The 26,559-nt window shown below is 39.9% G+C and overlaps 1 protein-coding gene across 1 annotated transcript in view; it reads right to left on the reverse strand.

The window, feature by feature from the left end:
- Positions 1-12,750, reverse strand: part of HAS2 (hyaluronan synthase 2) — a 40,250-nt gene extending 27,500 nt beyond the window's left edge. Inside the window, exons 1-2 of the mRNA XM_005688873.3 lie at positions 12,387-12,750; positions 2,607-4,181 (exon numbers count right to left, since the gene is read on the reverse strand). The gene's annotated coding sequence lies outside the window, so the exon portion shown is untranslated. The remainder of the gene's footprint in view (positions 1-2,606; positions 4,182-12,386) is intronic.

Here is a 26,559-nt window from a genome sequence, read left to right on the forward strand (position 1 = left end):
CTTGTTTTCCAAGAAGGTAGGTGACTAAACACCATCTTTGTTTGGAGGAGAGTGGCATTCAGATTTGGTGCTAGTCACTGATTTAAGACCTTGAATTCTTCTTACAGTTGCCATAGCTTTCTCTGAAAACAAAGGATCCAGTTCTAGGTACAGTACAAGTAACTCCGTAACGTACATTTGACACACTTCTACAAGAAGTTTTTCTATTCACCCAGCTCAGCTATTATATAGCTAAAAAGAAAAGAGGATAAATTATATCTTCATTATAGTGCTATAATCCAGAAATATCTTAGAATTTTGAATCATTAGTCCCAATATTGCTCCATTCACAACATAATATATATACTAAAATTCATACTTTTAAAGAGTCAAACTATTGAAAATTTAAAAGAATAGCCAAAATATTTGGAAAACCTCCGCTGGAATATAGTAAGCATTTTAAAAACAGTATTTCGGTTGTCAGAACAATCTTATTTAATTTAGCCTTTGGAAAAATGCACTGAAAACCAGTTTAATGAATGATTCAACTTGTGCATATTGGAATGAAAGGAAAAAGTTTAGAATTTAGGAGTTCTTTTCAAACCCATTCTATAACATTTTCAATTGTATCTACAAACAGTTTGATGGGCATAACTATTTATTCTACCCAATTCTACACAAATATACATTTTAACTTTTAGCCTTTCATCATTGGCATGCTTGAATGTGTGCTGACCCTCAAAATATTTTGTTAAAATGACCTTTAAAAAATCATAATCCTTCTTAAACTTTCAAAGGTACATTATCATATGTCTTCAACTGAAAAGAGAAATCTGCCGGAAAGAACTTTGAAATCTACAAGGGCCATTGAAGTTGTTCTTATCTGTCGCCTCCCTTTCCCAGCAAAGCTCAACAACCAACTTGCTTGGTTGGCTTTGCTCTCAGGCAGAGTTGAAAGTCTATATATACTCAGGCCGCCAGTTGGGAAAGCCCTCGGTAGCCAATCAGAGCTTCCCGCTCTATTGCGTCACACCTCCCCCCTGGGTGTGACGTCAAAGGCAATCCCAGGCCAGCCACGTGGGTTGTAGAAGTGCAGCCTTTCTGGGCAGCTGTTCGGGAGACACCAGGCAGCAGTGGTCCCCAAGGGTGAGGAGGCTGGGAGGAGCCGGCAGAGCTCCTACACCCACCTCCTGGGAGCAGGGCTGCAGCAGCTCGCTGGGGCCGGAGGCGCGCGGGGTTGGTGACTTCCAAGTACTTCGCGCGGCCCGTTTGGGGGATGGAGGGAGTGGCCGCGGGAAGCTGGCACCTAAGCCTGTGTAATAGGACCCGGGTCTTGTAAACCCTCCTCTCCAGGCACCGCCTCTCAGCTCCCAGCCCCTCTTTCCAGACTTAATTATCCCTTCAGAGCCATTTCCCCTCGGCTGCGTATCCTGGGCCAGAAGAACAGCCTCTCGCCTCCCAGTCCTCGCCCTCACACAGACCCTCCTTTCAGACCCGCCCTCCTGTTCACAGGGACCCATTTTGTAGCCCTCGCTCACGCTGGGCGGGAACCAGCTTGACGAATTCCGCCCAAGGTGTTGATTATCCATCCCAACCTAGCCTCTGGCTCGCCTCCCATCTTCACCCCCGGCTCCCAGTGGACCCCCAAGCCCCAGCCCGGGGCTGGGCGCTGGGCACGGCACCCCAAAGCCCCCACCCGACTGTGCCCCCCGCTGCAGCTGCGGAGAGAGGCGCCAGCGTGCCCGATGCCACGTCGGAATTGGCTCCTGGGACGATGCAGCTGCCTGCGCGCCACACGGTCCCCATGCACGCCCTGCCCCCGGGGACTCGGCGGCCGACTGTAGGGATGCGCGCTCTCCTCCCGCTCGGGTCTCCCAGTGCCACTGCCTGGGTCGGGGACCCCTGGCCGTAGTGAGGCTTCCGGAGCAGGGCTGAGCCCAGATAGACCCACTCTGACACTTAAACGGGGTGTAGAGAGTGCAAAGAGGTGGGAGGGGGGGGTAGGGGAAAAAAGGGGGAGTGGCCGAGCGAGGCCGGTAGCCGCGCGGAGGTGGCGAAGACCCTCCCTCCCTGGGGCCAGAACTGCGACCCGCGATCGCTTTAACCCTTTGCATTCCAAGAAACAGGCTTCCTTCCCACTTAGGAGGAAAACGCGCTAGGCTGTTCAGGGCTTTTCTCCCCACACAGAGTGTGGGAAAAAAGGGAGAGGTGATGAGAATGGAAGGGGGAAGGGGGCAGCAGTGGGGAATGTATTTTCCTTACACAGTGGAGATGCTTGTTTCCTAGCTCGGGAGCCCCTCGGCAGCTCCGGAAGATGTGGAATGGAAAAGTACATCCCGGGAAGTGAAGCCTTTCCCAGGCAAAGAGGTAACCTGTGTTCCCATAAAGGCAGCAGATTTCTGGCGAGCGCCGCAGAGATGGGACAAGCCCCGGGATAGGTTACTAAGCTTGCCAGGGATCCGAAATACCGCTGATTTGCAGCCTGTTGGAAATGTTCAGACCTCAAACTTTTCTGTCGAACACGGACTTAAAATTGCGTTTAACTCTTAACGTGGGGTAATGACCCCCCTCCCTGGCCTATTCGAGAGGACCCTCACCGTTCACCGAATCGCGCCAGTGTAACGTACCTTGTTCAGCTCTTGGTCATAAAGTTGTCCTCAGCCTGTCTGTGTGGTCCTGAAGGGTCGGTGGCGGGCAGTTTCCAAAATTGAGGTAATAGGAGATCAGATGAATTTGAGACGACCGGCCAAGAAAAATAAAAAATTTAAAAACAACATTTAAAAAGGATAGGGGAGTCTCAAATGTTTAGGTATCCCCTACTTAAAATAAAATCACTAGTATTTTTAAATATTTCCGTTGTACTTCAATCTTCTAACTCTTAAAAGAAAATGTTATCTGTGCTTTGAAAATAAATTAACTTTATTTTATTTTATGCTCTAGTTCCTTCCCCCTAATATCGGAAAGTCTCTGCTCGCTTTTTGTATTAAAGAAAAAAAAAAAAAAAGCCTGGTGAAAAGTCAGCAGAACCCAGGAAGCGTAGAATCAGGAGAATGTCTTTGGCTGGGGCTGGTTCAAGTCCCTGGTTCAATGGGCTGCTGGAAGCCAGGACTGGGTAATTCTTTCCAGACGTCTTGACTTCTCCTTCCTCGCGGTTGTTGCCTTTCTGCCTCCTCCAACTTAAGGGGGTCTTAACAAGTGAGCTGGTGGGTGTTTTAATAGGGCGGAGGAGGGAATAGGGGTGAGGGGAGTGGAGAAGGGAGGTGCGGACTGGGAAACCGGAGGGGAGGGAACTGGGAGCGCGGGCGGGCGGGCGGGAGGCGGGGAGGGGGAGAGGGAGAGAGAAATTGGCCATTCAAAGCTCTCTCTGAGCTAGAGGCCGGTTCTAAACGCCAATGAATTCAATTAACTTGATTGCAAACGTGTGCAGAGCAATGCTGTGCACACAGGCGACCCACCACCTGAGTCCCTCCTTTCCTCCAGCGGAGGAGCAGGGAGGCCAGGCTGCGTAGACATCCCTGACTCTTGTGACTTACAGGGATTCCCACTTCGCGATGCACTGCCAGTTCTGTTTAAGTAATTTGCTTTAAGACCAAATGGTGCCCTTAGGCTAAGTAACGGCCCTGGGAAGGGAGAGATGGAGTGTGTGTGTGTGTGTACACCTGGAGCCTCCGAAAGCCGACTGAAACTCTTTAAAAAATCGGTGACTGGTCTCCCACTGGTTAACCCTTTCTTCCCTCCAACTCAAAAGTTTCTGAGCTGATGTCAAGTGTCAAAACTCTCCTTTACATAGAAGTTTCGCCTTGGGTAGTCGAAAGAGTAGAAAAATAATTGTTTTTTCCTTAACCTGATCCCCTAACATTAAAATACGCCAGCAGCGAGCATTATAAATAAAATATAACAAAATAAAAATCGTCCTCTAGAGAACTCCAGAACAGCGCGCTTTAAAAAATAAAAAAAGAAAGAAAAAAGAAAAAAAGGCCGTGTGTAAGGAAGCTGCGTAAGTGGCTTTTGCTTCTTGAGAGACTTTTAAGAAGATAACAAGTCAAAATACTTATTTTTGCTTCGTGATGGCCTATTCGCATCTTTCTTCCAAGGGCCCAAGGCGGGGGGTTAATTTTGTCCTTTCCTTTTACCCCTTTCTTTATTTCTCTTTGGTCCTCGTCAAAAGCCTCCCGATGACTTCAAATGGACAGTAGGTGGCACTGTTTAGGAAAAAATGAAAGTGAGCTTACAAATTAACTATTTCGGTTTGGGGAGATTTCGCCGGTTATTATAGGATAAAAGAGATTTCTTTTTTCTTCCAACGTTCATCTGAGATGTGGACTTACTTCGAACCCGACTAGGCCTTGAAAGCTAGGTTCTTGCTCCTTATCACGTATCTTGTATAATAACGAACAAGTCAAATCGGAAAAGTCAGTAACCTGGGAGCGATGCTTTTTCAACACGTCCCGCAGGATGTGGTGGCGGGGGGGGGGGGGGCGGTGGAGAATGCTGTGAATAGAGGTCAAGAATTTTACTGCCGTACCTGGTGTCAGCCAACCCAGTCCCCAGGGGCCGACTTGCAAAGTACTACGCATTTCCGCCTATCCTTTCACCCCCACTCCCCACACACAGCGGTCACACCTCTGGCAAGTATTACCTTGGCCTGATGACTCTACAACGCGCCGGGGAAACCCACTTTCTAATTTTCTCCTGCAAACTTTGCAGCCTTCTGTCTTAGGTGGTCAACTCTTGAGAAACTGGCTTAAATTTCAGAGCCCAGTTTCATCTCACTGAATAAGAATTAGTGATTTGTAGTTGTATGGTTGTTTTTAAATGCTGAGTTATAATTGAAAATATATTATCTAACCTAAGTATTCTTACACATAAGGTGAATTAAACGGACTTAGGGGTAGGGTGGAAATTGTGGGATGTCACGTATCTAGCTGTGGAACCCCACACACGAACACAACCTCAGCTCTAAATTTCCATGAATATTATATGTAACACAGTGTTGTTGATTATTCCTTGGTAGCATTTAGTTTTTTCTGTGCTCAGAGTTCGAGTAATGAGAGCATTTAGTAAAATTGAGTTTCTTAAACAAAAATACATTTGTTATTTGTCCCCTTCTACTTGTAATTCATGATTCATAAAGCAAAAGTAAAATGTCTCCTAACACTAGATGAATATAAAAGCTAATTATACATCCATGCATTTCTATCAGTCTCCCCCGAGCCTGACAACACTCCCCCAAAAAAGAGAGGGAAAAGGATAGCACAATTTAAAGTCAGAGGAGAAAGCTCCTTGAAGGCAGAATATTGTTAACTGACAGATTTTCTTAGGGAATTCAGAATAAGAAAGACCTCACAAATCCCACTTTTGATGCAAGATTGCATGATATAGGATCCATTTGTATAATCCTGGAATCATATTTCACCTTTTTAGACCTTTATTACCTAGCTGATCAGTGGAGAAAATACCTACATTACAGAGTTATGAAGATAGAATGTATTAAGTTATATTGGCTTGGCCAAAAGGTTTGTTCAGATTTTTCTGCACGATGTTAGGGAAAAACCTGAACTTTTTGGCCAATCCAATGTTAGAAGATTAATGTGTTACCTCTCCTTTAGATAGAGCTTCCGAATGTAACCCAATGATTCTTAATATAACCAATCTGGATATTAAAAAAAAAAAAAAACTTTAGTACCCTTCTTCTTTCTTTCTATTCTTTATAAGCATTTCTATTCTTGATAAGCATTAACTAAAGTTTTATCCTATGCTCACTTATTGGACCTACTTCAGCTTTCTTCTGTCCCATCACTGACTCATAGATTAAATTCCTCTGGGTGCCCCTAGATATACCTCAAACCTTCACATTTAACTGAAATTCCTTTCTGAGTCCTAGGCCTGAATTACAGCTACTAGTCAACTAATACTGATTCATAAGCAACAAATTAAAAGACATGAAGTCCAGTTCACAAACAAGCTGTTGTTGTTGTTAAGTCACTCAGATGTGTCCAACTGTTTGCCACCCCAAAGACTGCAGTACGCCAGGCTTCCCTGTCCTTCAGTATTTCCCGGTGTTTGCTCAAGCCTATGTCCACTGAGTGGGTGAAGCCATCCATCCATCCATCTCATCCTGGCCAACTGAATAACATTTGATTGTTAATTTAAAGTTTAGCTTTCTGTTTTAAACATAAGCTGTTTGGACCAGAAAATGACAGATGTTTTCAGGTTTTGATATTCTAAGGCCAACTTCATACAACCTATATCTATTACATTTTCAACTATGCAAGATAATGTAGCAAAAAACTTCAGAAGCAGATTTACTGGAGTCGGTGAGTTGTTACTGATCTCCTCCCTCTCACAACACAAAGTAAGTGTTTATATGTCTGAGAGACAAAGTTTCCATAACAAGGGTTTGTTTGTTTGTTTTAAACTCTTCCATGAAGTGAGGTGAAATTCTACCATGGAGAGAAATCTGTGTGCAGGTCAAGAAGCAACAGTTAGAACTGGACATGAAACAACAGAACTGGTTCCGAATCAGGAGAGGAGTAGGTCAAGGCTGTATATTGTCACCCTGCTTATTTAACTAATATGCAGAATACATCATGTGAAATGCCAGGCTGGATGAAGCACAAGCTGGAATCAAGATTGCTGGGAGAAATATCAATAACCTCAGATGCAGACGATACCACCCTTATGGCAGAAAGCAAAGAAGAACTAAAGAGCCTCTTGATGAAAGTGAAAGAGGAGAGTGAAAAAGTTGGCTTAAAACTCGACATTCAGAAAACTAAGATCATGGCATCCAGTCCCATCACTTCATGGTAAATAGATGGGGAAACAATGGAAACAATGAGAGACTTTATATTCTTGGGCTCCAAAATCACTGCAGATGGTGACTGCAGCCATGAAATTAAAAGACACTTGTTGCTTGGAAGAAAAGCTATGACCAACCTAGACAGCATATTAAAAAGCAGAGACATTACTTTGCCAACAAAAGTCTGTCTAGTCAAGGCTCTGATTTTTCCAGTAGTCATGTATAGATGTGAGAGTTGGACTGTGAAGAAAGCTGAACGCCGAAGAATTGCTGCTTTTGAACTGTGGTGTTGGAGAAGGCTCTTGAGAGTCCCTTGGACTGCAAGGAGATCTAGCCAGTGAAACCTAAAGGAAATCACTCCTGTATATCCACTGGAAGAACTGATGCTGAAGCTGAAACTCCAGTACTTTGGCCACTTGATGTGAAGAACTGACTCATTGGAAAAGACCCTGCTGCTGGGAAAGATTGAAGGCCGGAAGAGCAGGGGACAACAGAGGATGAAATTTGAGTAAGCTCTGGGAGTTGGTGATCCACAGGGAAGCCTGGTGTGCTGCAGTAAATGGGGTCACAAAGAGCTGGACACGACTGAGCGACTGACCTGACTGACCATGAGGTGCTTGCAGGATCTTAGTTCCTCGACCAGGGATTGGACCCACGCCCTTGGCAGTGAAAGCACAGAGTCCTAACCAGGGGACCACCAGGGAATTCCCTAGAAAAAGGATTGACTACCTTCATAATTCTCTGCATAAGAGAGCCTCAAACATTTTGGGGTAAAGGATCTCTGTATACTCTTAAAATTATTGAGGCCTCCAACAAACGTGTCTATGTGGGTTATAGGCATCAATATTTAGCGTGTTAGGAATAAAACCTGACACAACATTGTAGATCAACTATACTTGAATAAAATAAATTTTAAAAAAGAAAAGCTGACTGAAAGAGTTTTAAAAATATTAATTCATTTAAAGTACTGCACACAATGACTAGTCAACTTAAGAACATATTTTTGTGAAATGTGATGTTGTAGTCCATCTTTTCAGTTCTCCACTATCCGGTTTAATGGGAAAAAAAAGGATTTTCATCATTCAGTTGTTACTTGAATTAACGATTGACATTTTAAAACTCTGGCTTCAAACAGACGTGTAATTGGGAAATGGGGTATTTTAATAGCTTTTTTCAGAAGCTTTTTTTGTGTGTGTAGCTTTTTTGTTGTTGTTGTTCTTTGATGCTAAGTCAAAACTTCAAAGAGTAATTTTTTTAAGGTAAATTGCAAGGACTGCGCTGGCGGTCCTGTAGTTAAGAAATTGTACCCGTCACTCAGTCACGTCTGACTCTTTTCGACCCTATGGACTGTAGCCCATCAGGCTCCTCTGTCCATGGGATTTCCCAGGCAAGAATATGGAGTGGGTAGCCATTCCCTTCTCCAGGGGATCTTCTGAACCCAGGGATCAAACCCAGGTCTTCTGTATTGCAGGCAGATTCTTTACCCACTGAGCCAGCAGGGAAGCCCGACCACTTTCCAATGCAGGGGACACACTGGATCCCACATGCCTCAAGGCAATTATGTCTCAACTTGAGAGCCTGCAAGTGGCAACTGTTTAGACTTCAAGCCTTAGAGCTCTTGCTCCATAACAAAAGAAGCCCCCAGGCTGCAACTAGAAAGCCTGAGCCTCAGCAAAGACCTAGAGGGACCAAAAAAAAAAAAAAAGTTTTAAATAAAGGTAAATGGCAGTGTTGAATCTGAAACAACAGGAATGAACTTTGTGTACCCTGTCAAATTAAAATCTGCTGGTTTATCTTACACTGTAAATGCATCTTTTACAACCGTTAATGAATTTGTGATATCATGTATCAGTCATTTCTAAAATATCAGCTCACTAAATTATATAAATTTCCCAACTGTTGGTATATTTCATTATTCCATATTTTAAAAATCATAACCATTGGATCACCACCAACCTTCTCCAAAAAGTCTTCCACTATTGGGAAGCTGTCATGGTCATGGTGGCAAATAAAGTTTACTGAAATTCTAATATTCTTTTGAAAGCTCATACATTTTCGCTAGCATCAAATAATGTCAATCATTATCATCACAGATATTTATTTTCAAAAAAATAAAATATCTTCCAAAACACCCAAGTCTGAATAATAGTTTGCCTGCGAATTATTCTTTCACGTGAAAATGGTATGCCAGGATAAACGTGACCCCCTCTGCTCACAGCTCAATCACAGCTTTTTCACCAGACAAACATGGTAGCTTGGTGTTTCTTCACCAATAATGTTAAACAGACATACACTCAAAGATTGACATTTAATAAAATGAATAATTTTTTTCACTGTTTTATCAAGAACTTTCTTAAAGTTTTTTTTTTTTTTGATGTGGACCATTTTTAAAGTCTTTATTGAATTTGCTGCAATTTTGCTTCTGTTTTATGTTTTGGGTTTTTGGCTATAAGGCATGAGAGATCTTAGCTCCCCAACCAGGGAGCATGCCCTGTATGGAAATGTGAAGTACCAACCACTAGACCACCAGGAAAGTCCCTCAAGAACTTTCTTAAAAATTTTTTTTTTCTTTTTTTCCTGTATGGGGGAAAAGAATGCAAAAACTGGTAGGACTGAGAGTGCAGTTTAATGCCGCTGCCTTGATTCATGCTAAGGTATAAGCAGCTTTATTCACCATTATTTTTGCACCATCAGTGTAAGTGTCAATGTAGTGAAAGATGCAGATAATTTCTTAGTCTTATTTTAAAAATAGTGTTGATCTTGCTGGTCCTCTGAAAGGGTCTTGGGGTACCCAAGCATCTTCAGATTACACTTTGGAAAATGCCAGCTTACATTAAGCATAGCAAATATAGCAGTATATAAATCTGTGTGTTTCACTTTAAGAATATAAATAAATTTTCACATTGAGAAGAGATCTACCAGTGGGAATATTAGGGGAAGCACATTGACTGGAACCGGCCCACCCTGGCCAGGCACCATGGAAACCATTTGTGTACGTTGTTTTATGACAGGAGGTCTTGGTAAGGAACACGGAACTGATAAACCACCACCAACGGGAAGAGTTGGGAAAAGATCAAAAGGAGACACCACATGTCCGACCGCCTCCCAGAATCCTCACTGGCATCCATCTTGACACCACCAGGAAGGACTCTGAGTCAGAATGATTGGCTAGAAACTAGTCCTATCACCATAAAACCCAAGACTGGGAGAGCAGTTCTCCTGGGTTTCCTCACTCTACTGCTCACCACCCAGGCGCCATTTCCAATAAAATCTCTTGTTTGTCAGCACATGTGTCTCCTTGGACAATTCATTTCTGAGTGTTAGACAAGAGCCCACTTTCAGGCCCTGGAAAGGGTCCTCTTTCCTGCAACAGGAAGAGAAATATTAATAGTGATTCTGTCATATGAAGCATGCCTATAGGAAACAGCAATGCCCAGAATGATATTTCAGAGAACAGGAAGGATTCAGAGAACCTAACAGACATGGAAAGCTTTCACAATGCTGGCATATACATGTGAGACTTAGCATACTCTCTATGAGCCAAAGGGAATTAAAACAATATGTCTCAGCCTCATAAAAGGTAGTATTTTGTAAGATTCTGTATTGTGCAAAGATAGAAGAAGATTGTTCAGGAATTTAGTGAAAGTGTTAGTCACTCAGTCTGTCCTATGACCCCATGGACTATAGCCCAATAAGCTCCTCTGTCCATGGAGTTCTCCAGGCAAAAATACTGGAGTGGGTAGCCATTCCCTTCTCCAGGGGATCTTTCCAATCCAGGGATAGAACTTTACCATCTGAGCCACCTGGGAAGCCCATCAGGAATTTCGTTTCTATTAATAGTTCCCAGTTTAGATAATGTGAAGAGGTTTCCAGTAGTTCATTGAAATTGGACTGCATATTTTTAATGTTAATTCCAAGGCTGAACTCTTGAGGCTCCAGGATTAATTCAGATGAAATTTTGAAGGTAAGACCAGGTTTTTCACTTGTGGGTACAGGGAGATATTGAAGCATCTATCAGACACCCAGGAAATCAGAATGAACAGATTAATTCACTAATATATAGAAGAGGATGCTTTAAATCTCATCGTAGTTTTTGGAGATCTCACTGTATCAGGCAGAATAATCATTTTTCAATTGTTGATAATTTTAAATTAAATTTTGAGTATTATTAAAGCTGTGCATTAAAGATTACCGAAAAGAAAGAAAAGAAACAAAACTCCCTTTCCTCATCAGATACTCTCTTTATAATCTTCTTTCAATATCCCTTTCCATGGATAAGGAAACTAGCTTTAAACTATTATGTGACTTAGTCTAAAAGATTATTCAAAAGTATCTGAGACGAATGACTATGATTTGATTGGCGTCACAATACCCAAATACAACCATCTGAATGAATTATTGAAAAAGAAAAAAAAGAGGAAACCTTATATTTTAAAACTTTATCTTAAAGCAGCAAATAGATGAGAGCTTTGCTTTCATGTTATTGGACTATTTAAATTTTAAGAATTATCCCCTGGCTCATATGGGATTCAGATTAGAGGGGGACAGAGTTGTTTCATGTAACCTAAATGACATTTTTATTACTTGCATTTTCTGACCCAGATTACAGAAAAGGACAGAACTGTTTATTCTCAATTTAAATACCAACAGCTCCATCAGTAAGGGTTTATATTTTACATGACAAAACAATAAAAGCAGAAAGAGCTAGTTGAGGGGAAGTCTAAATCTAACTGTCCTTTGATATTTTAATAGTCTTAATTGTAATGACTAAGGAGATTTTGAAATGGAAGTGCTCACAAGCAATTGCTAATAGTTGTAATTGTGAAAATATAGCTACATTGTTTAACTTATCTTCTTTGAATATTGGGTGGCATTTCAACTTTTTCCTGAAAAGCTTAATAAGATTTCCAGCTTTAAAAAAAATCTTAAAGATATACTTAATTTCTGGAAACTAATGTATTTCTTATTAAAGGGGGTAGTTAAAAGTCTTCTAGGTAGAGGAAATTTCTTTTTATATATAATTAAGGGGGAAAAAAATAACTCCATTCTCAGAAAAGTGAATATATGCTCAAAAATGTCCATACAATTTCAAGGGGTTCACCGATTGTCTTCCCCCAGATCTGTTCAAGAGCAAATTTAAAATGTCCTTGTCCAACAGGAGTGTTGTTGGGTCTTTGTAAATACTATAATACATACCCTAAACCTTTAATTCTTTAGCAACTATATCATATATTTAAAAGTTTTTTAAAAGGACAAAGGGGTAAAAAACTAAACACGCCTTTTACTTTCTCTAGTGATTCACAGTAATTTTTTTTCATGCATCAATTTAGGGAAGGTAAAATCTCAAATTACGGAAATCAGGCATTTGAGAGAAAGTCATCCAAGGGTAATAGGAAACTGGAAATAGAAGAGTTTTAAAGAATACATCATTTGCCTTTCCTTGGGAATTGAAATCTGATTCTATACTTTTAAGAGAACAACAGCAACAATAACAAAAGCCCAAATTCTAATTCAAGCTTTCGAGGTAAGAAGACTGCCTTCTAACTCAAATGCCTGAAATTATTAGGAGAAAAATGCTGAAACAGTTCAGTAAAGTGAGACTTCCTACCTTTGTCCAAGCGACGTATAAGCTCCAAATCCCAATTAGCAGAATTATCATTCCAAAGGTAACTGCAGCCTGGCACTGCACTCTCTGTCCTACAAAATGCCATTAAGAAATGGGACATCTTGCATTGCCTTAGTCACATCCTCCCTACCTTAGGCTTAAATATAACTTGAAGATGAAAGCAGGCCACTGTCATGCTAGTCAAAGGAGTTACATTCTCCTGGCTTGTAGGAATGATCTCTCCCATAGGACTGCTTTCCAGTATTTTAATAGTTCAAAGTTCAACCCAGATCCATGTGGATCTGAGAACTTAGTATGGAGGGGTGCCATCTATTTAACTATGCTTAAGCTAAGAAACTAGAACGTATTTTGACTTGTCTCTTGTAGACAGCACCTGTTATTTTGTTCAGACTGAATTTGCCAGGCTTCTAATGAAGCAATTAGGGAAGTTGCCTCATTGTTTATTTTGAAAAGCCAGGTGGTTCCAAGAATCAGAGGTGACAAGTAACTTAGACTTCTCAAAGTATGAACTGAGGTCAGCCTCCATTGCGATAACCTGGCTGCTTTTAAAAATACAGACATGTCTGTGTCCAAACTCCAGACCCAGTTCACCAGAGTTTATAGTGGTGAGTCTTGAGAATCAGGGCTCCCCAGGTGGCACAGTGGTAAGGAACTCACCTGCCAATGTAGGGGACACAAGAGACATGGGTTCCATCCCTGGGTTGGGAAGGTTGCCTGAAGTAGGAAATGGCAAATCACTCCAGTATTCTTGCCTGGAAAATTCCCATGGATAGAGGAGCCTGCCAGGCTCCTACAGTCCAAGGGGTCACAAAGATTTGGACATGACTAAGTGACTGAGCACGCACACCCTGAGAATCTATTTTGAAAGCTTCCTTGGGTAATTCTTATGTACTTTGAAGCTTGGGAACTTCTGCTTTACGAGTTTCTTGGGCTTTTTACACATAGCTCTTTAAAATTCAGTTTTGGGTCTTAACTGTACTTGGGAAACAAAAGAGCAAAAACTCTTTTGCAAAATGCAATCAAATTGTGAATACCAAAGAATTTCTTTATTTAATGACATTATGATAGTCTTGAACATGATAAGGTTCGTATAATCAGTAAGTTTTCATTGGTGTATTAACCTAGTGATTTCTGCCACAAGTGAGGAAATATCACGTATAGACCTGAGGCCCCTTGGACTTGAACTATGTGTTTTTGGCACCCACGCAACTACTACCTGTGTGGTCTTGGGCAAATTGCTTATCTCTCTAAGGTCTCAGTTTCTTTCTTTATGTAAAATAGGGAGATTACTAAAACCTTACCTTAGAAGCTCATGTTGAAAGTAAATAAAATTATCCCCATAACACTCTGATACCCTGTTAATCACTCAGTCACATCCAACTCTTTGCAACCCTATGGACTGTAGCCCACCAGGATCCCCTGTCCATGGGATTCTGCAGGCAAGAATACTGGAGTGGGTTGCCATTGCCTTCTGCAGGGGAATCTTCCTGACCCAGGGATCGAATCCAGGTCTCCTACATTGCAGGCAGATTCTGATAATTGTGTGATAAAAGTTAACCATAATTACTGGTGTTGTTGGAAAGAAAGTGCTTAAGAACTTGTTCCTCCGTTGTCATAGAGATGTTCAATTTCTCTTATTCAGGTTAAGACTTTCTGCTACTGTACTTCTAAAATATGCTCAGAGTTCAAAAATTTTAAAAGCTGATCAGATCTTTTTGAAGATGTAAAAGCTACAGACTTGGATTTTAATTCTTAAAGAAAATCCTTTTAAAGTACTCATTGAATACCATTCACTGAGTTTACCTAAATTATAAAAAGCCCTAGGTTGAAGAATTAAAAGCCAAATTTAAAATACTTCTTTGAAAGAGTTGAATGTTCTTTTTTTTGCATAATGTATTTACCCAAGGAAGCTTACTTAGATGGAGCATCTGGTTTTCAGCACATTCTTGCTTTACACCTATATTTCCAGCTGAAAAGCTCTGAGGTAAAGAGAGGTCAAATGAATTGCCCCACGTCACACACAATGAGTCAGTGATTCAGGCCAGATTGAATCAAGGAGTTTCTTTCGTAGGAGTGTCCAAAAATAAATAGTTAACTGAAAATAAATCTTTATACCTCTGTTTTTAGAGCAAAGAGAAGGAATATATTTGTTATTTTTCACATCTTTATTTAATTTAAATTCCTAAATAAAATAAAAGACATTTCTAAATATAACAACTTGAGCATGACTTCCCAACTCTCTTCCAAATAACTGAATTTAGGCTATTTACTGACTATATTGAATTGGAAATATAACAATTCTGTCTAAGAAATTCTGGCCAATTTGTCATCTGTCTGTCATCTCTCCTCATTTGGAATCATTGTGTTCATTGTTACCAACTATTCGTTCATCAAAAGTTGATTGAGCATCTACTATGGGCCATCTGAGGCAGGAGATAGATGGGCCCCAGGCTGAACAGTTTATCTCCTGTGGTCAGAAACTCCATAATAGCAGAAACACCAGAAAATCAGGATGATGCAGGAGGCTGGGCCCTGCCCAGATAAGAGATGAAAGAATATATATTCCTCATTCTCAAACTCAAGGATACCTCCCTGACTACAGATGTGCAGAAAGGCTCCTTGGAGGTCAAAAGAAAAAGGGCATCACCTCATAGTAAGTGATGTTGAGGCAGGCGGTAGCTGACTCCCTCCCTGCCCAGGGTAAAATGATTGGACATTCACTCCCTATAGACTGACAGTCCATGACAAGAATAACAGGACAATTAAGGGAAGAGGTTAGGCCCTGCCCAGACCACAGACTTCTCATTCTCAAGGTTAGGAGACCTCCCTGACCACACATGTGCAGAAAAACTTCTTGGATGTCAAATGGAAGTTATGCCAAGAGAGGCTCATCACCCACAGTCCTTTGCAGTAGAATTCATCTTGGCTAAGAGATGCCTGAGCACACATGGGAGGATCCTGAGACACATCAAATACGGACTGTGAACCAGAAAAGTCAAAATGACTGGCCAAAGGAAACCCAGAAGAAATGCCCCATAAATATAATTCAAACTACCATTAGGGCGAGACTGTCCCTCTCTGAACCCACCTTTGTGTCTGTCCACATGCACTGTGCTCTTTTCCTCCTAATAAACACATAACCACTTTTTGTTTCTATGTGGGAATTCATTTCTATGCAGCTGACAGGCCAGGGCCTTGCCACTGACCCCTGTCCCTGGTGGTCTAGTGGCTAGAATTCAGTGCTCTACTTCTGGCTGCCTGACCTCAGTCTGGCTGGGAACTGAAACCCTGCTTCAAACTGCTGCAAGTTGAGGCCACCTGCGATCTCATCTACCCTGACCACTAACCTTCATAGGACTCAGCACAAGTATTAACAGAGGCTCACATGACACATGTCTAAATGCTTAATAGTGAAGAATTAAGTGGGTAAAGTATTCAATAAATTAATTCCTCTTCCTACCTTGAAAATGTACCCTTGTAGAAACTTGCAAGGCCTGTTTCAAATTTAGAGATCTCAATGCCTCAGCATTTTGTGCCAGAAACACAGTCTGAAAACTCACTACCAGCCGCCATCCACCTGGTGCCAGTGAACTGCCTCTGGTCTGACCACCATTTATGTTTGTTTTTTTCCCCACTCCTGGTTATATCCTATAATGTGATGGGCAGTGCAGACATGCATTGACTATACCAGTTTACACATTCAAGCACATTCATCCTTCCCCAAATCAGGCACCCATTGCACCATTCTTTTGACCTCTGACTTCCAATTCTTTGGTAGAAGCTTATGCTGGCCCTGAAAATAGGCTTAGTACCAGGGTCCTTCATGCCTGGGTGTCAGGGTAATACTTCGAGGCATCGCACCAGGACATCCATGAGGAGAAACTGCTCCACAGTATAATCTGAGCATATCCTTCTTCTATTGTACAATATCACCACTTTCCATTGTCAAATCAGCATAGGTGCAGTGCTTCAGTCTGATGTTGCCTTGAACATTCCAACCTGACAGCAAACCTTTCCGTGTAAATCACACTGGTTTAAACAACTTACAGCACTTTTCCATGTCAATACCTTAGTCTGTTTGTCCTTTCCGCTCTTTTCTCATCTTGGTCCAAGTGTAAAAATTCTTATTATCTCTCCCTCCTGTTTTTATTTATTTATTTATTTATTTGCCTGCACCAGGTCTTATTGCAGCACGCAGGTTCTTTGTTGTGGCATGCGGGGTGTTAGTTTGTGGTATGTGGGACCTAGCTCCCTGACCAGGGATTTAACGTGGGCCCCCTGCATTGGGAGTGCTGAGTCTTATCCATGCCTATCTTTCATATCATACTTTTCCCTCTATAATTTTATAGTTAGGCTTCCTTGGTGGCTCAGTGGTAAAGAATCTGCCTGTCAATGCAAAAGACTTAAGAGAAGCAGGTTCAATCCCTGGGTAGGGAAGATCCCCTGGAAAAGGAAATGGCAACCCACTTCAGTATTCTTGTCTGGGAAATCCCACGGATAGAGGAGCCTGGAAGGCTACAGTCCACGGAGTGACAGAAGAAATGATTTAGCAATTAAACAACAATTTTATAGTTATGTTTATATATACAATCTCTCCTAATTTTGGTTGTGGAAGCTTTGAAGACTAGTCCCATGCCATTTATTTACTTTCAATTCTTTGAAGATAGTTTTACTGGTTTTGTAGAAATCTTGTTTATTCATTGTAAATAAGCTACACCATAAAAGAGTTCAAAAAGAGTAAAAACTCAGAAATGGTGCCAGTTTTTTTCATGTAGAAAAAACTGAATCAATGTACAGAAGTTACACAAAGAGGAGCATTTACTTTTTGCAACTATTTTCTTCGTTTAACTATTTTATGTGTTTTCAGTTAATGATTTAGAGAGCTACATAGTCCTTTTTAATGACTGCATATGATTCTGTACTAGTAATATTTTGGGAATATATCTAACCAATCTTTCTTATTTGATAGTTTATTCTGTTCTTTCTTATCTGTTATGAAAGCACTGAAGACATGGCCTTCATTTAAGATCTTTTCAGGTATGTACAAAAAGTAAAAAAGTGAAGTCACTCAGTCGTGTCTGACTCTTTATGACCCCGTGGACTGTAGCCTACCAGGCTCCCCAATCCACGGAATTCTCCAGGCAAGAATACTGGAGTGGGTTGCCATTTCCTTCTCCAGGGGATCTTCCCAACCCAGGGATCGAACCTGGGTCTCCCGCATTACAGGCAGACACTTTACTGTCTGAGCCACCAGGTACAAGTGACCCCTTATGATAAATTCTTAAAACTAATGTTTCTATATAATATCAAAGGAATTGTTTCAATCACTTTTATATCTCTTGAAGCACTGGGTACAAAGCCTTAAAAACAACAGATATTTCATAAATATTGACTAAATGCATTCAACGGTAAATTCATGATTGGTTAATTAATATCTATTTACATAACTAATCTAATACAGTATTGTGATTAGATGTTCTGGAAGGAGCCAATCCAGAGCTATGCTACCTTTTTACACAGAAAAAAATTTCACACAAAAAAAGAAGAAATAGTAAGGCGTGAAATAAATAGAGTGAGAGATATTTGCAGTGAACATTACAAGTCTTTATTTGTTCTTCCTTCCCAGCAATGCTATGAGAAGCTAAAACTAATATCATTGCATCCATTTTGCAGAGAAAGCATTTTACCATTAAGACAAATTATTGACCTGAGGCCACGGGACTTACAGTAAGGAGGAGCCTCACACTTTTTCTTGCCACCTCCAGCCCCCTTGCCGTGTTTTCTTAAATATGCCACTCTGACTTTTAGCTAAATAACAGTTTTCCACCATTGCATCTTAATAAAGAACTCTGAGTCAGGATCTGGTTTCTTAGAATAGCTGTTTGTATGGAGGATCCTCTTTTACCAGGAAATACAAACTGGAGAAGACTAACAACCTTTGTTTCTTCAGTGACCTCTAACTGACCAGTTACACCTGAGCATGACTAGGCATTTTACTAAAAAACCTGCTTGGCCTTTTTTCCAGCTGGTGAAGACTGCAAGTTTGTTGAAAATTTTATACCTTGTTTAGATGAGGGAGAAGTGTGCCCTGCTGACTTAAACACATGTAGTTCACTTTAGAACGACCCCATTTTTTGATTAATTCTTAGCACCAAGCATACTGCCTGGACCATGATAGACTGACATACATACATATATGTATGTATACTTCCCCAGTGGCTCAGCAGTAAAGAATCATGCAATACAGAAGCCCCAGGAGATGAGGGTTCAGTCCCTGGATTCTGAAGACCCCCTGGAGGAGGGCATGGCAACCCACTCCAGGATTCTTGCCTGGAGAATCCTGTGAACTGAGGAGCCTGGCAGGCTACAGTCCATAGAGTCCTGAAGAGTGGGACATAACTAAAGTGAATTAGCACACATGCACACATATAAATTTCCATATATATATACATATATATGTGCAGAAAGGAAGAGGAGGGAGAGAGTCTAATATCTTCTACAAAGCATTCATCTTTAGCAATGGCTGTTATTGGCTTATTTTTATTTTGATAGTTAAAATTTTAATCAAGCCTCTACAAGTGACTGATCCAATAAGGTTAAATCAGCTTTCAAATGTTCTTCTTCCTTTCCCCAAATGCTCCTATTTATATTTTGAAATAGGGGACCCAATCTGAAAGGCTAAGAGGTTTGTTTTTTCTTCTTGAAATGCAAACATTTAAGATGAGTGGGAGAAAATAATTATATTTTAAAAATTATTTAAACAAATGGACATAAATTGTGCTTAGTCTAACTTTTACAAATATTTGTTTCCTTTGTAGAGACAAGCTTAAAAATATTTTCTATCACTGTTAAAATGCAATCAATCTGAAATAATTATCCATTCATCCTCTCATCCAGACATATTTTTTTCAGTGAAATGACCACATGGTGAAGATTTATTGTTGTTGTGTTTTAGTCACTAAGTCATGTCCGACTCTTTGTGAACCCAACAACTGCAGCATGCCAGGCTTCCCTGTCCTTTGCTATCTCCTGGAGCTTGCTTAAACTCATGTCCATTGAGTTAGTGATGCTATCTAACCGTTTCATTCTCTGCCTCTTCCTTCTCCTCTTGCCTTCAATCTTTCCCATCATTAGGGTCCTTTCAAATGAGCTGGCTTGTCACATAAGGTTTCAATTTTAAATATTATAAACAATTATTCACTTAATATATATCATAGAATTCATGCAAATTTGAGTTTGGGAGAAAAAAGTGGTGTAGATCCCTACAGCTAACATAAATAGTATGTTCTATAAGATAATAGTGAAAGTTATTGGCATATTGTATGATAGCTAGAACACATAAAACCAGAGATAAAAATAAGTTCAATTATAACAAAAGAAAAGTGAAAGTGTTAGCCACTCAGTTGCGTCCACCTCTTTGCGACCCCATGGACTGTAGCTCACCAGGTTCCTCTCCTCACGGGATTTCCCAGGCAAGAACACTGGAATGGATTGCCATTCCCTTCTTCAGGGGATCTTCCTGACCCAGAGATTGAACCTAGGTCTCCTGCATTGCGGGCAGATTCTTTCATCTGAACCACTAAAGAATGTAATAAATATAAATACACATATTGAGCTTACCTGGAAAAGACAGATTTCCATTCTATCACAAACAAAAGATTTTACTGTTTTTCCCCTAAATAGACAAATTTTCACCAAAAAAGAAAGCCAGGCCAAAAAAAGAAATTTAGAGGGAACTAGCAGAAATTTGGAAGTGATGAATGATACACAGAAAATGAAAGATAATTTAAGTTGCTACTTTATTCTGCTACTCCTTAATTGTAGGCACATTTTTACATTTTTTATTTGTTACTCATTTTGGCAACTAGAAATATGCTTTTTTGTCTCTTAGATGTCTAAATTTATAAATTAGTAGTAGTAGTAGAATAAAGTAACAACTGGTAGGATTGTAAGAATATGTGGATTGGGATTTCCTTGGTAGTTCAGTGAATAAGACTCTGCATTCCCAATGCAGGGAGGCTGGGTTTGATTCCCAAACAAGGACTTAGATCCCACACACCACAACCCAGAGTTTTCATGCCACAGCTAAGACCAGGTGCAGGCAAATAAATAAATACATTTGTTTTCTTCAGAAGAGAAAATATGGATTAATCTAAATTAATAGCTATACTTTTAAAACTTTCTTTCATGATTACTTGGATATGTCTTTTTCTTTCTAATGTAAGCGTGTAGAACTATACACTTCCCTCTCATCAACGTTTTAACTATATCCTACAGTTTCGTTATACTATATTTTTATTTTCATTCTGTTAAGTGTACTTTTGATTTACCTTGAAAGTTCCTCTCATGGATTATTTCAAAGTGTGTTGCCTAGTTTTCGCACATTTGGTGATTTTCTTACCTTTGTGTTAACAATTTCTAGTTTTAAGTTCACTGTGGTCAGAAAACACCCTCTGTATGACCTTATTTCTTTTACATTTTTTGTTTTGAGGTTTGTTTTATGGCCATAATGTGGGCCATTTAGGAATGTGTTCAGTGGGTACTTGAAAAGAATATATTCTGCTTTTTGTCGGTGGAATGTTCCATAAACGTTGATTGGATTCTGTTGGTTGATGTCATCAGTGCTATTAATTTCATGGTTTTCTAACTGGTACGTATTTCAACAATTCTTAAAAGATGTTGAAGTTTCTAACTAAAAGTGTGAATAATTCTATTCTCCTTTCAATTCTATTTTCCCCTCACAGAATTTAAAGCTTTATTGTTTAATACATGTACATTTAGGAGTACTATGGTTTCTTATCTGTCTCTTAGTATGTGATATTTCTGTTGCTTTGAAAGCTACCATAACTGATATTAATACAGCCACTCTCACATTGTTTTCCATTTACATGATATATCTTTTTTTTATTCATTTACTTCTAACCTGCTTATCAGAGAAGGTGATGGCACCCCACTCCAGTACTCTTGCCTGGAAAATCCCATGGACGGAGGATCCTGGTGGGCTGCAGTTCATGGGATCGCTGAGGGTCGGACATGACTGAGCGACTTCACTTTCACTTTTCACTTTCATGCATTGGAGAAGGAAATGGCAATCCACTCCAGTGTTCTTGCCTGGAGAATTCCAGGGATGGGGGAGCCTGGTGGGCTGCCGTCTATGGGGCTGCACAGAGTCAGACACGACTGAAGCTACTTAGCAGCAACAGCAACAGCAACGTGCTTATATCATCATATTTGAAGTGAGTATCTTATAGACTGCATATACTTGCAGCATGTTTTCTTATCTACTCTGCTTATCTGCATCTTGTGATTGGTATATTTAGAATATTTACATTTAAAGTTATTATTGCAGAGAAGGACATGGCAACCCACTCTAGTATTTTTGCCTGGAGAATCCCCATGGACAGAGGAGCCTAGAGGAATATAGTCCATGGGGTCTCACAGAGTCAGATACGATTGAAGCGAAAGAAGCAGCAAGAATCTTATAGACATAGAAGTAACTTTCAGAATTACGACAAAGACATTCCCTAATTGAACAGAATGGATAGCAGATCTGCCTAATGTGAAATACAAAAAGGAAGTTTAAGCAGACAATAAGTACCAAAGATAGTAATTTAAATATACGGAAAGCAGTAAAGAAAATACAGGTCATTATGCAAATATTGAACACTATAAATATACATTTCTTCATTGTTTTTAACTTATTTAAAGAAAAGAGAGACAAGACATACAATATATTGTTATACTGTGATATATAGAAATATATGTGTCAATAACAAGGAAGTTGTTTTAGAATGAAGAAACATCAGATTGTAACTAAGTACAAAACACCATGTAAAGAAAATCAGAAATATGAATAAAATCAATATAGCAAATCTAAAAAAAAAAAAATTTATTATTGGTATGTTAGCACTTAAGCCTGCCATTTAAATCTTTGTTTTCTGCCTCTTTTGTGTATTTCTTTTTCCCACTCTTTCTCATGGCTTGCTAAAACATTAAAAAAATAATTCCATTTTGTTTCATCTACAGTTTTTTTCACTGTATCCTTGTATATGATTTTTTAAAGGGTTGCTCTAGGTACTACATTGGGTTTCCCTGGTGGCTCAATCAGTAAAGAATCCGCTTGCAATGCAGGAGACCTGGGTTCAGTCCCTGAGTTGGGAAGATCCCCTGGAGAAGGGCATGGCAACCCCCTCGTGTTCGTGCCTGGAGAATCTCCGTGGACAGAGGAGCCTGGCAGGCTGCAATCCATGAAGTCGCAAAGAATTGGACACGACTAAGCGACTAAGAACAGCACAACACTGGTACTACAATATATATATAATTTATCACAGAAAACTGGTGTTGAGATGTTTATTAGCTGGAATGAAATTTTGAAACTTTATTTCCCTTTGTGTTTCCTTAACTTTTATTTTTATAATTGTACTAAACATTTTCTCTTCACAAATATTAGATTTGTGACAGTCCCACTAATTCATAGGGCTCTGTTAATCTTTTTTTATCCATTATGTATATTCTTCCTGTTTTTCAAAAACAGACCTTTCAAGGTCTTTTTTTTTTTCCTGCCTTGCATATAATTTCCAAAATTTTACCTTGGTATATACTTAGTAGAAGGAATAGGGAAAAACTTATCTATTCCATCTTTTTAAAAATAGAAGTTTATTCCATCTTTTCAAAAGTAGAACCTTACTCCATTTTTGATAGTTATTATTATGATTACTTAGTTTAGTAAATTATACAAGAAAGCAATGTGTGGGGGGGATTAATTGATCTGTAAAACTAAAATTGTTTGAAATAATTGTTATCCAACTAGGTATGGATGAGAAGAAATGTTGAAGGTTTCTGCATTGACATTTGAGTTTCAAATGTTTCTTGAGTTCTCACTCCATTCTAAGGAAACCAGAAACAGAAATAATGGGAATTCCATTACTGGCATGGCTTATAAAGGTTAGATAGCACAAATTAGTTGATATGTACTTCACTCCCCCTTACATGCCATAACTGTACATCAAAAGACTGACAAATTAATGAGCATTTATATGCAAACCTAAAATATAATATTTATGATTATTTTTAATACTCTAACTTTTGAAATCTTGATTGGGAAGGATAAGAGAGATAAGCATCCTGCTCGAATTTTATTTCCTACTTTTAAATATACTCTTTCCAATTAGCCGGACTAGAAATTTTAAGTTGTTTCTTAGAAGGCTTAATTTTGTTCTTTGATTAATTTTTTTGTACAAGACCTAGATTATTATTGACTGAACTCTAAACGGCTTTGACAGTAACAGAAAAATATACCTGAAGAGCAGTTCTAATTTAATCTCAAACTTTTATAACTTATCTTTTAAAATATGCATTTTGTAAAATTTCACCTTTACTGTGCATGTGCATACACACACTACACACACACACACACACGAATATGCTTCATAAAACAAAGCTAGCTATATCCTTGCACCTGCAACTTCTGGGTGGTAGTAACTTGAATTACATTGAAACGCATGTGATGGAGATGTTAATTTCGCTATTCTCTTTGGACAGTGGAACAGATGCTATCTTAAACTTCAAAGGGATTTGACCACTTTCTGAGTTTTGTTAATGAACAACAACTTTTCACAGCCTGGTTTAAAAAAAAAAAAAAACTAACAAAATATACAAAGGAGAAAGATCACTGAAGAATTCATCAGTCTTTTCCTTCTGAAATATTTTTTAGGGGTAGAAAGGAAGTCAAACTCAAAACATTTGATCTTTCCCAGGAAACTGAAACGCACTGTATTTATTGCTTTTCAAATCTGACAGTTCGTCCTGTGGCCTCGTGTGTGCAGAAGTTGCTTCAGTGGTGTCCGACCCTGTAGACTGTAGCGTGCCAGTCTCCTCTGTCCATGGGATTCTCCAAGCAAGAATTCTGAAGTGAGTTGCCATGTCCTCCTCCAGCAGATCTTCCCGATCCAGAGATCCAACCCATGTCTCAGGTCTCCTGCAATAGCAGGCAGGTTCTTTACCACTAGCACCACCTAGGCCTGTGACCTCACATCATAGGAAACCACCCAGTCCTACCAGGAGGAGATGGGCTTTGGGAGATAATTGTTGAAGAACTTGATTTTTAAAAGAGAGAGAGCGAGCACAATTGGTGATAAGTATTTTCATTTTTGTCCTTCACTGGGCTTCCCTGGTGGCTCAGATGCTAAAGAGTCTGCCTGCAATGCAGGAGATCCAGGTTTGATTCCTGGGTTGGGAAGATCCCCTGGAGGGCACGGCAACTCACTTCAGTATCCTTGCCTGGAGAATTCCATGGACAGAGGAGCCTGGTGCGCTATGGTCCATGCGGTCACACTGAGTGACTATCACTTTCACTTTTTTTTTCCACTTTGATTTAAAAAGAGAGAGAGAACCCAACTGGTGAGAAATATTTTCATTTTTGTTCTTTGCTGTTTAGTTTAGCTCAGGTAATGCACTGTTGTGTGGCCAGGAGACTTGGTTCTAGGACCTTCTGTGTTGTCAACTGGTATAAGATAACAGATAATGATGGATTCTGACAGTAATTATTTCTTATGAATCAGGCAGTGATCTTAGCATTTTGTGGTTGTTGTCATTTAGTCACTAAGTTGTGTCTGACTCTTTGTGACTCCATGGGCTGTAGCCCACCAGGCTCCTCTGTCCATGGGATTTCCCAGGCAAGAACACTGGAGTGGGCTGCCATTTCTTTCTCTAGGGATCTTCTCAGCCTAGGGATTGATCCTGTAGCTCCTGCTTGGCAATCATATCCTTTACCGCTGAGCCACCTGAGAATCGCTCAGCATTTTAAATATGTTAAGTTATTGAATCTCTTTATCGACCTTACATATAGAAATTATTATCATCCCTTTTTTTTTTTTGGCAGTGCCACATGTCATGTGGGATCTTAGTTCCTCCACCAGGGATTGAACCCTTGCCCCTTGCAATGGAAGGCAGAGTCTTAACCACTGGACTACCAAGGAAATCCCTCATTGTCATTTTACAGATACTTGAAAAGGCACAGAAAGTTTAAACAACTTGCCTAAAATCACAGAGCAAGTAAGAAAGCAGTGGAGGCAAGATTCAACTAGGCATTCTGCCTCTAAAGGCCATTTCTCTGAAACACCCAGCTCTGTCTCCACAACTCTATTAAACATCCCATCAACTCTCTGAGATCGGGCTTTCTAATTTTTGAATGGAGAATAAAAATGCACATTTTGATTTACTTGATGTTATAAACTCATCTAATGTGGCATTCAACAAAGACTTTAACGGTTACATAGGCCAAATTAACATGCTGTAACTAAAGAAATTAAGTTCTAGAAATTAAGCAATTCAGGGTCATACAATTGTGACAGATCTGAAACTTGGTCCTTTGAGCCAATCCTTATTGAATGTTGAACACATCTAATGAGGATACACATACTAATAGGACTGAACATGACAGCCCACATTTCATAGTTTGAAAACTAATAGTAAACACATTAATTTATCACTTTGATATTAGGTGCTATAATAGATTATTGACTCAATGGACATGAGTTTTTGCAAGCTCAAGGAGATGGTGAAGGACAGGGAAGCCTGACATGCTGCAGTCCTTGGGGTTGCAAAGAGCTGGGTGTGGCTGAGCGACTGCACAACTATAGTAGAGGTATATGACAGAGTCCATACACAACTGAGGACAGTAGCGTTAACACTTTCAGGATTGTGCGGGAAAATAATAAAACTGGAAAAAAGAAAAGAGCAAGACAACTTTTGAACTGATTCTTGAAGGATAAGGAGGAGTTGCTTTGAAGACAAAGAGGGTTCACTGAGGCTGAGAAATATGTTTGTTCAGGTTACCAATTCAGAAAGCACAATCAAAGAAAGGAGATTTCCTTGTTGGTAAACATCAGGCCATCTGAGCTCCAACTGGAAGTTACGTAACTACTGTAAGACCACAAATGTCTTTGGCCAATTAGAATCTCTAACCTTTTAAGTGGGTTTCCCAGGTAGCTCAGAAGTAAAGAATCTGCCTGCAATATAGGAGACACAGGAGACGCGGGTTTAACCTGTGGATCAGGAAATTCCCCTGGTAGAAGAAATGGCCCTTTAAGTATCAAAATCAAGAGAATGTTTTGGTCAGCTGGAGTTTCAGAAACGTAAAGATTTATGTTCAGAA

The sequence above is a fragment of the Capra hircus genome, chromosome 14 (assembly GCF_001704415.2).
Source record: "Capra hircus breed San Clemente chromosome 14, ASM170441v1, whole genome shotgun sequence".
Lineage (NCBI taxonomy): Eukaryota > Metazoa > Chordata > Mammalia > Artiodactyla > Bovidae > Capra > Capra hircus.